The sequence below is a fragment of the Lycium barbarum genome, chromosome 3 (genome assembly GCF_019175385.1).
Source record: "Lycium barbarum isolate Lr01 chromosome 3, ASM1917538v2, whole genome shotgun sequence".
NCBI lineage: Eukaryota > Viridiplantae > Streptophyta > Magnoliopsida > Solanales > Solanaceae > Lycium > Lycium barbarum.
This window is the reverse complement of record NC_083339.1, coordinates 104,381,594-104,392,775: the sequence shown is the minus strand read 5'-3', so window position 1 is coordinate 104,392,775 and position 11,182 is coordinate 104,381,594.

Here is an 11,182-nt window from a genome sequence, read left to right as displayed (position 1 = left end):
ACAAGTGAAACTTCATAATATTATACTTGAGTTTGAAAATTATGCATAAAGTTCGTAAACCAAACACGACTTTCATATACATAAGAGATGGTCCCGAATCCCGTAGTCGATGAGTTTATGGTTAGTCTTTATTTCTGCTGCTTCTTTTCTATTTGTAATATTTGCTGTAAATTGTATATTAACTGTTCTTTCTACTTCTTATTTCTTAATTAAGTTCTTGCTGGAACAGTTTGTTTGAACAGGTTGGGATGGGCAATAAGGATACTTTCGAATAATATACATGCATCTCATATCTCAATCTTTCTCCATAAGAAGGGATTTTAAATGCTCAATTCTGACATCAAAATTTCAAGTTGTCAATAATGCATACTGAAGAAAAAACAAATTAAATACTGTGTACTTAATAAATAGGCGCTGGCGTATATTAAACCTATATCTTTTTTTAAATATTACTCGCATCCCTCCGGATCAAAAAAAAAATCCACTTAGCTATTTGCACACACCTTAGGGCCTGTTTGGAAAGCCACCCAGTGAATTACACAGTTTTGTCTGTTTGTTTGACCAAGTAATTACACAGTTAGGTGAGAATTGAGTTTAATTGAGAGGGTGTAATTACACTCTTCAATTCTCGCGGGGGGGAGGGGGTTGACAATTAGGTGTAATTATACCCTGTAATTACGGGATTGCTTTTTAGTTGTTTCATTTTTGTTTTATTTTAATTTATTTTTATTTTTAATTTATTTTTTATTTTTATTTTTTTATTTTTTTTATTTTTTTTATTTTTTAAAATGTATTTTTTTTATATTATTTATTTTTCATTTCCTTTCTTCTCATTCACAACCTTTACTTCTTTTGGTTCAATGTAATTGCTCGTATTTTTTTATTTTTTTATTTTATTCATTAAGCATAACCGTGTTATTATTCTAATTTTTGAGACTACACCTCTTAATATTAGAAAGAATGAGTCATTAACAAACTTGACATATAACGAGTGACGTTATTAAAGTAGAATTTCGTTGTGAATGAGGTTATAGACTTATATTTTCCCTTTCTTTTGAATTATTTACTTAAGTTACGTTGGAACTTACTTATGTAATGTTGGAATTTGACATAAGAGTTTATTTGAAGCTTTTTCTTTTGGATTTTGAATTTAGGTTATATTTTCAATTTTAAGTTATTTGCTTTAGTACAGTTGATGGATTTTGTTGTCAAACATTTGAATAATGTTATGGCATTATATTTATAAATTTTTTTTTTTTTTGTCAAACATCCAATGCATGATGTTCTCACAAAAAGAAAAAGTCTTCATTTAAGTTTTATAATTAATTAAAATTAAATATTATTAATTTGAAATATATATATCAATTATTTTCTACAATATTAGTTACAAATATATGATTATTAATTGATATATTTTCAAGAAACAATGTGTTATTAAATAACTAATTTAAGATCATTTATAAAGGCAAATATTTTCTAACTATTAATTTTAAATTTTTTATAATTAAATTTTATTTTTAAATTAAACTTACTGTGTAATTACACTTGTGCGACCAAACAACACGCTTGTAATTACGTTACGACAAACAAATAGGTCGTTGTAATTACACAGTAGTGTAATTGCTACCCTAGTAATTACACCAATTCCAATTACCAGGTGGCTTTCCAAACAGGCCCTTAATAAAATACTAACTCCTAGACAAAAATAGATAATTTGACTAAACTGTCTCTAATTTAATAGGTATTGAAATTTAATCACATAACACTTAATAGGAACAAATTTGAAAAGATAAGGTTAATTATTTCTTGATTTTATAAGTGGACCCTCTTTTTTATCCGAAGGGAGTAGTACTTTCTAATTAATTAACTCAGCGCATCATCAATAAGCATTAATTTGCCGAATTATTGGTCAAAAGCGAAAGAAAACGTGTTCCCGTGATTGCCCTCAGATCGACCTTTCCCAAGGATTGATTTTCATACATCTATGGCATCTTAGTTTATTTGTGTGTCCATTGTTAAGAAATTGCTAATACTTCCTGAGTTGCGACTTGCTATTTGCTAGTATATTTACTGATAAAGTCTTTCTATCAAAAATTGTAAATACCGGGAATAGTTGTGGTTTAGTTAAATCATGAGTTAGAAACTAAGGGTAACATTCTTTCCTACGTCCTTGAATTTCTTGTATTAGTATTCGAGATCCAAATTACTCTTCGTAGACATGAACATCTGAACGACACTAATATTTTTGAAAGATAAGTACCATATAAGATTGTGGGGCAATTAATAAGATTCTTTCATCCTTACTTAAAGATTTGGAGATCGAGTTTTGAGAATGGAAAAAATTATCGTTCCAAATGGTTCTCCTTTATGCTGCAAATTTGAAATAATCTTGTGGCAAAGCAATCATCAAACACCCGGTGAGAAATAAAAAAGAAAGTAATTTCGTGGCATTTTTACGTGTATCCTTGATTTTCTACATCTTCCTATCAAAGTAAGTCAATAGCCTTGTTATTTAAAGTCAAAAGATAAGATAAGCTTTAGATACCGTTTGGATTAGCTGGAAAAAAAGGTATTTTTTTAAGCATAAGTGTTTAAAATACTTTTTAAGTGCTGAAAGTTATTTTATAAATAATCAGTTATGTGTTTGGATAAAAGTGTTTAAAGGATTTTAGAAGTAAGAGTAATATTGGAATTAATAGAAAATATAAGGAATAAAAGGATAAAATTACTGGTTAAACCAAAATGGTTTTTAAGTTAAAAAAAAAAAAAGTTGAGTTGAGCAAATTTTTGATTTTAGCTTATTTTAAGTATTTTTTTAACTTATTTTAAACTGTTTTTTATTTTTATCAAACACCCAAATAAATTAAAATGGCTTATAAGTTGATTTGACCAATAAGTCAATCTAAATGGGCTCTTATTGAGCACTTCTGATGTAACATTGCATAACACAACTTGTAAATTACTTTTTCTGCTTGCGTCATGAGCCCCTTTTCTATTTTCACTGTCCACCAAACAAAGGTGGCTGGTTTTTCTTTTTGGTTTCGCTTATAAATAAGACTCCCTTTTCATGAATAAACTATTTTAACATTTTATACATGTCTTAAAAAATAATATATAGCTCTTACTTTTGAAAAATAAAACAAAATTTAACATATGATAAACCTTATTCACAATAAATATCTGCCCTCTACAAAAATGAGGGAATTCGAAACGTAAGATTTAAATCATTCAAATTGCAGTGCGAACTCGAATAATGATTTTTCCCCATTTTCTGAAATAATTTTTTTTAAGAAAAACTAAAATTGTATAAATACTAATTTTGTATTTAAATTATTAAAACCTGTGTATTAAAGAATAGTAAGACAAAAAAAAGCTTATTACTAGATAATTGTGTGATATAGACAAGATAGAATTGCACATAAGCACAACACACACATACATTGGAACAAAATGACCCAGCTACAACTTTGCAAATCTGTAGATAAAAAACCACTTCAGTTGCAGCACATGTGTAAAAAACCACGTTTTTAACTGCACATGTGCAGTACATGTATAATGATGTATAATTTTGTATAAAACTTGTATGTGCATGTGTAATAAAATATACATGAAAAATAAGAGAAACAAAAAAAAAAAAAAACAATGTTGTATAACAGCGCTTACACACTCAGTGTACAACATTATACAATTATTATAATTTTGTATAAAGTTGTATAACGTTGTATAGTGATTCATAATGTTACATACGAAAACTGGATTCATCGTCAACTTTTTTTTTTCAACTAGTATAATTCCTAAAACCAACATTAATCAAACCCAATCAACCCAACCACTACAAGAAACAAAGTTTTTTTCCCATCGATATTCAAAGGAAAATTTATGCTATAAAACATGATTTTCCCACCTCATTACCATTGAACCAGTTACTAGGAAAATGCATGGTGGAAACATGTTCCCATTTTTCAAAGCAGCCACTGAACATTTTTCAATAGAAAATCAGTCGGAAAATAGAGATTTTTTGGTAGTGAACATTCTAGATTCAAGTTATTAAAAGCTTTTTCTATAATTTTTAATTTGACTCAAAAAAAGCTATCCAACTTTTCAGAAATTTTCTTGGATTCAAACAAAGAAACTGAAATAAAAAGGTAATAATCCTTTTTGATTTTTTTTCCTCTGAAATTTTAACCTAAACCAAAATTAGAATCAAGAATGTTTTTATATCTTCTTTTGAATTTCAGGAACTAACAGAAAAAGAAGAGGTTATCTAGGGTGTATTTAAGTGGTTGCGGGTTCTTGTGTTCTGTGGGGTGTTAACAGAGGTTAACAGTGTTAGAGTAGTGGAGATCTGGTGGTTGCGAGTACGATTGATTTTGCATGTTGGTGTCATGCAGGGACCCGTGAATTTTGCTTCAAAATTATCATATAATTTGAGTTTTTTTAATAGTAACGGTAGACCACGATGCAATAATAGTTAACGGAGGTCAACAAGGATGCTCACATTTGTGGTGTTATGATCGATTTTCATTGTGACGGAGGAGGAAAAGGTGGCTGACTGGTGGGTTTCGGTTGGGGGCAATGGTGAAAAGATGTTGAAGGGAGGTTGGAGGTTGGAGGTCGGCGGTGGCTCCAAGTGATTGTCCGATAGCGATTATGGTTAAGAGATTGTTTAAGGAGTGAAATATTTTTTACATATCATATACAATATGAGCCAGATTTGATAGCATTTAAAATGAGCCAATTTTGATAGCACTAGTATTTCAATTGTATTTTTTCATAATTAATTCATAAGTATTTACTCACACTAGAGTGTTGATATTTATACAAAATTATATTAATTTATTATTGGTAGTGATAAATAAAGGGAGTAGCAGTACGACAAATATTTAGTCACACTACTACAGTCTTGATGTTTACGCAAAATTATAGCAATTTATTATTGTATTGCTAGTGATAAATAAAATGAATATGTAACAGTTATATTTCTTCATATTTATAAAATAAAATACACAGCAAATATTATTGTGAGTTGTTTACCCCGAATTTGGATAATCAATTAAAATTGTAAGTGAGGTATAGGATATGTGGCTATATCTTGTGCTTATTTGATAAAGAGAAGAAATATATGAATATGTTATAAAGGAGCAATTGATGATCAATGGTTTGCTATGTACTCGTGTATCTATTAATACATAAACGGTATTTTATTTAGGAAACATAAGAATTAAGCAAAATAAATGTAGATCGAATCTGATATATTGAGAGAGAGATTTGTATATTTTGCTATTACAAGAGTTTTTGGTAATGTAGAAGCCAACCCCCTAAAAGGAGGACCATGCCCCCTATTTATAATGTTGCCCCATGGGCTTCATACAACATAAAAAATAATAGAATAAAGAAAAAGTTTTGAGTTGGATTAGGTAGACCGTACGGTCTGACACCTGTACGATTGGCAGTTGAACACAGCAGGACGTCATCGACGCGTGACAACCGCGCAACGGATCTCCCGGACCACCGGCCACGACCAAACGGGCATACGGCCTCGAACAACCGGTCATGGATGAACCGGACCAAATGACGACCTTCCTTTGCTCCGGTCCAGCCGTTTCCCCGGTTCAGAATGGGAGCCTTTATGCACGTTCTTGTCCCTTTCTCCCCTCGGCCTTCGGTCCCACCGGTTTAACATATACCCGGTTTTTACCGTATACAAATAGTCCTCACACTTCCTGGATCGTAGATTTGTCGGAGTGTCGGGGAGTGGGTGAATCACTAAACCGGTGACTCCCTTTGTCCGTCGTTATCGCTTCGTTTTTGGCGGGAACAGTTGCGCCACGTCCTTCTATCATCGGCCACGTGTCCGGTCCCGGATGGTCTGCTCTGACAACCGCCATACACACGTCGTTTCAAGTCATTCCTCATTAATTATGGGGACACGTGGCGCTCCTGGATTGGCCGGGGAATCGTAACCGTCACAGTCCCATGCCTATATAAGGCTCTTTCATCTCTTCATTTGAACATTTTACCTCTTCGATTAACCTTTCTGCTTCAAGTTTTCTGCCTCTCACACATTCTATATCTCTACTCATAATCATCTAAAAAACTCAGTTCTCGTTGATCTGCTGTTTGTACTACGTGAAAAGAATCGATACCGCCACTTTCTCCACTCGTCATTCTCGCCTGTTGCTGCTTCCTCCCGTTGCTTTGCCATTTTTGAACTTTTTTGACTGTTTCCTTTGCTCTTTCACCTTCTTTTTCGAATCCATTCAACCCCTTCTTTTCATATTTCCAAATGTCTGAAACCACTTCCCGTGACATTCCCTCGGTTTCGTCTCCGGGAACCGAGGCTACTTCCCCTTCTAAGGCAAAGGGCTCCTTCGAGCCCACGGCCTCGGACATTATACCGGCCAAAACCAATTTCAACAAAGACTTAGAGGTCGAAAAACCTTCCTCGGTGTCCGACAGAGAGTATGATGTGAGACGATACCCCTCCTCCATTACCGAGGATAAACTTGATCTGGTCCGGTCTGACTGCGGATGGGGCAATCGTCCGGTCCGAGTTTTCGCCCCTGGGCCCGACGAGTCAGTCACCGACCATCGGGAGGGCTACTTGTATGTCTATACTTACCCTTTCACCCTCAAGCTTAACCCTCTGATTGATCCGGTCATCCTGGACATGTGTCGGACCTATGATGTGACCTTGGCGCAGATTGGCCCGATCGTTTGGAGGGTCGTGGCATGCCTCCAGTTGCTGGCGAACAATGCCGAGAAGGAGCTCACGCTGGCCCACCTGATACGCTTATACTCCCCGAGGTTGTTCCGGGGTGGCGTAATAAAACTCGCCAAGCGTAGCCGGAATCCATTTTTCTCGAAAATGGACGAGGACAGAGACAGGGGCTGGTTGGAGCGATATGTCCGAGTGAGGACCAAGGACATCATCCCGGCCAATTACATGCCCTTCCCGGAGAAGTGGAACAACAAGCGTAAGTCTGAACCTTTAAGTGATTGCTTTTGTATGTTTCGTTAAATTTTGACCCCACTTTCTCACTGTTTTTCTTATTCGTGTCAGCCAATGGGTATATTCCTCTGGTCGTCCAGAACCTGAGCGAATGGGTCACTGCACTTCTTAGCCAACATGTTCACGATAACCGGACGTGGGGGCACCTGTCACGTGATCGATGGGTCGCCCAGAACCATGGTAGTATTCTGCTCCTTCCTGTGTTCACTGCACCTTCTACTATCCATATTCATTGCGTTTTTGACTTTCAGGTTTACCCAAAGGTTCGGTGGATCCCAGGCCGGAGTCGGCAGCCGAACCCACAACGTCGGCACTCGAGTTTGACTTAGCGGGTGCATCTCGTGCCCTTGCTGTTGCTGCTGCCGCCAAGAGGAAAAGGCCTTCGGATAAAGGGCAAAAGTCGAAGAAGAGGCGAGGAGCGTCACTCGGACCCTACGGGACAAAACAGAGCCCGACATTATTGTTCGGAGAGTCGAGGCCGATGCTGCCGTGGCTCCGATCCCAGAGGAGGTTGTCTCCATTCCACCCCTTCCTTCTGCTGGTGAAGGACTTTTAGTTCCAGTTTCACACACAGGTGCGGAAGGAATTCTTTCCCCGGCTCCTCTAAGGTCGATTGATTTCGTCGACATTTCAGGTGAAACTTCTTCCGAAGAAGCGCCCCCGCAAAGGACAAGGAAGCCCGGGGAGGCGGCCGCTACTGAAGCCGGTCAAAGGACTGAGCCGGTCTCGGAGATCGAAGTCCCCATTGACGTTCAGCTGACGCCCGAGCACGAGCCTGCTGCAATTACGGAGCCCCCGACCTTTGCTGAAGATACTCAGGCTGCTCCAAGTTCCTTTGCTCCGGCTCCGAGGCCTGACGAATTTGAGGATATGTTCTTGGGCACTCCTCCCGCTACCGTCGAAGCTGCAGGATTCGAGCATCTCCCGATCCCTCGGGCCACGAGGTCGGCCAGCCGGACCTCCGAATCTGGGGCCAGGGATAGCTTGGTGAGTATCTTTCCGGCCCCAAGCGTAGAGCCTAGGAGAACAAAATCGGTTATGGTCACCGTCCCCGAGGACTGCAGCTTTCTTTCTCGCCCGGTGGGTGTAGCGAGCTATCTGCGGCCTCTTGCCTCGGATTCGGAGAAGCGAAAGATGACCGGGGTCTCTTGGCAGTGCCTCATTAACGAGGGTATGCACGCGGGCAACCGGGTAAGATTTTTTAGCCGTCTTTGTATAACTTCACTGAGAATTTCAGCCTTGTTTTGTTCAAGTTTTTAACTTGCTTCATTTGCAGAGTGTGGTGCTCGTCAACGAAGCCTTCATCCGTGCCCAGCAAGAGAAGGACGATCTTAAGTGCCAACTGGATGCCCAGGGCCGGGAAACGGAGAAATATTTGCACCTTCTTCAGGAGAAGGAGGAGGAGTTGAACCGGGCAGTCGCTCTTTCCAACCTCCGACTCGAGCTTGACGCAGCGAAGGCCGAAAACCGTCAGTTAAGGAGTGAGCTGGCCGCGATGGCCGAATATAATCGGAGTCTCGAAGCTGACAAGATCGGCTTTAACCGAGACAACGCTTAGATTTCCTCGAGGCTTGGCGAGCTCGAAACCACCCTCTCCCAACTCCGGGAGGAGGTGGACTTGGTGAAGTCGGATGCTGCGAGCTTGGCCGAGAGGAATCGGCTGCTCGAATCCGAGAGTGCCCGATATCAAGAGCGTGCAAGGGTGTTCGAGGAGAAGGCGGAGATAAGGGCCCGGATGTGTGATGATCTGAAAATCGAACTTAAGGAGACGGCTGATGCAAATGACACTCTCCAGGCCGAGCTTCAATCGGCCATCCAAATGCAAAATGTCCTTGGAGAGGCTCAGGATGCTCTGAAGGCAAGGCTAGCCAAGGCCGAGGCCGATTTGGAAGAAGCTCTGAAGAGCGTGGAAGTCGCCGAGGCTCAAGCCACTATTGTTGCCGAGTACGAGAAATGGAAATCTCGGAGGATCACCCTCGAGCAAGCCGAGCATAGCTTTACTGACCTTCCGGCCCTTATTGCTGAGGCCAAAAGGGTCAAGGGAGAGGCTAAGGATGCTCTCGGTTCTGACTCCGATGACTCTGGACGGACAGTGTTCGAACGTTCTGGCTCCAGCCATTCCGGGTAGATTAGGGCCTGTACTTGGCTTTCATCTTTATTTTATTTTTTACCTTTGTAGGACTTTGGTTTTTTGATGTAAAAACATCCCTTGTACAGATTTTGTATAAATGAAAAAATGCATCTTTCTAGTTCCTTCGTCTGAACGTTTGCTTATTTATTCTTCACTGAATTGTTGGTCCGTTTTACGGACAAGCTGACTCGTAGTCATTAGTTCACTGTGCCCGTAGGACTTACCTAATGCTTTGTGAATTCAGACGCCTCCGAATCGTGATAGGAATTTCCTTAGGGCCGGTATTTTTCGGCAATATTTTTGTGCCGGTATTCTTTCGGGCACCCGAATCTCAGCCTTGGCTGAATTTTGACGTAACAGTCCCCGGTTGGGGAGGTTAGAAAATTTTGGCTCGGATCGTTGTGACCTTGTTGCCTTAGTCGAATTTTTAACGATTTTGGCTCGATTTGCTATGACCTTGTTGCCTTTGTCGAATTTCGACCATAGTGCCCGGTATAGGGTGTGTGAATGAAGTGGTGCCGAAATACGGCGGTTATCACCGGGGTAAAGTCTTTTAACAAGAAGATAACCGAGATATTGCTATCTGAACTTTCGATAATTTTGTATTGCAAAGTGTTTGTATACATGAGAATTTTGTTTCCTTCTGCTTTTGCCGTAGCAAGTACTAAATGGACACGATTCATTTTGATCGTTTGGTCCTTACACCGAAACCTATAGCAGAAGGTCCGGCCTTGCTTTTGCCGTAGCAAACACTCGGTGGACACGATTCATTTTGATCGTTTGGTCCTTACATCGGAACCCAACATTTTTGGCCCGGTTTTGTGTCACGACCCAGCTAGGGGCCGTGACGGGTACCCGGGGCTGACCACCGAGCACCGCTCGTTCTACTACTCATCATACTCATTAAGCCTCCTTTTTCGTTCATAAACTCATAGTCATAAGAAAATCATTTTTCATTAAAGAACGTAAATACTTTTATATACATAAGCCCTTTGGCTATCAAAAGATAATGTACACATATCTACGTGTATACAGTAGTGACCTTGTGAGACCATATAACCCACACATACGTATCTACGAGCCTCTACTAGAGTACTAGACATATGGACGGGACAAGACCCCGTCGTGCCCAAAATATTTATACATATATATATACACAAAAGTACAACCCGATTAGCACCTCCGGAATAATGGAGTGCTACTGCAAATCTGCTGATAGCTCCTAAAGGTCTGCGCCGTCTCCCTGTCTACCTGTGGGCATGAACACAGCGTCCAAAGAAAACGGACGTCAGTATGAATATTGTACTGAGTATGTAAGGCACGAATGAAACAAACATAATAGAGAAATCATAAGTCATGGGGTGAAGGCAAAACCTGCGCGACCTTTAAGGATGAATGCATTTCATACATATATCACATATACATAATCGTCGTACATGAACCATCATAGCGTATACATCATCATGTCATATAATTCATCATCGTAGTACCGTAGCTTCTCATACACATAAAACATTATCCGTATTCGGCCACGTAGGGCTCGACAACATCCGTATTCGGCCACGTGGTGGCTCGACAGTATCCGTATTCGGCCACGTAGTGGCTCGACAATATCACATACATATCTTCCGTATTCGGCCACGTAGTGGCTCGACCATATCACATGCATCATACAAGGATCAATATATCTCATCATTATCATTGCCAACACATACATCTTATAAGCTTATCGTAACCTTTCATTAATGCACACATTTAAATTTAAAGACAATCTATGAAAATCACATCATATTCGTAGCATGAATTTCGTATAAATATCGTATGATAGTCTTTATAATCTTTGGGCTTAAGCTCATCATTTCCATTATCATTTCTATAGCGTATCTCTTACCTCTATCTCACATGAAATCCTTTATGAACATAGACTCATAGTTTCTCGAAACATTGGTCATAGGACATGCATTGAGGCTTATGAACAATCTATAACAATGTCGGGGTGACGTAAGGTCGAGAACCCCCGCTTACATTATGGAGCATTC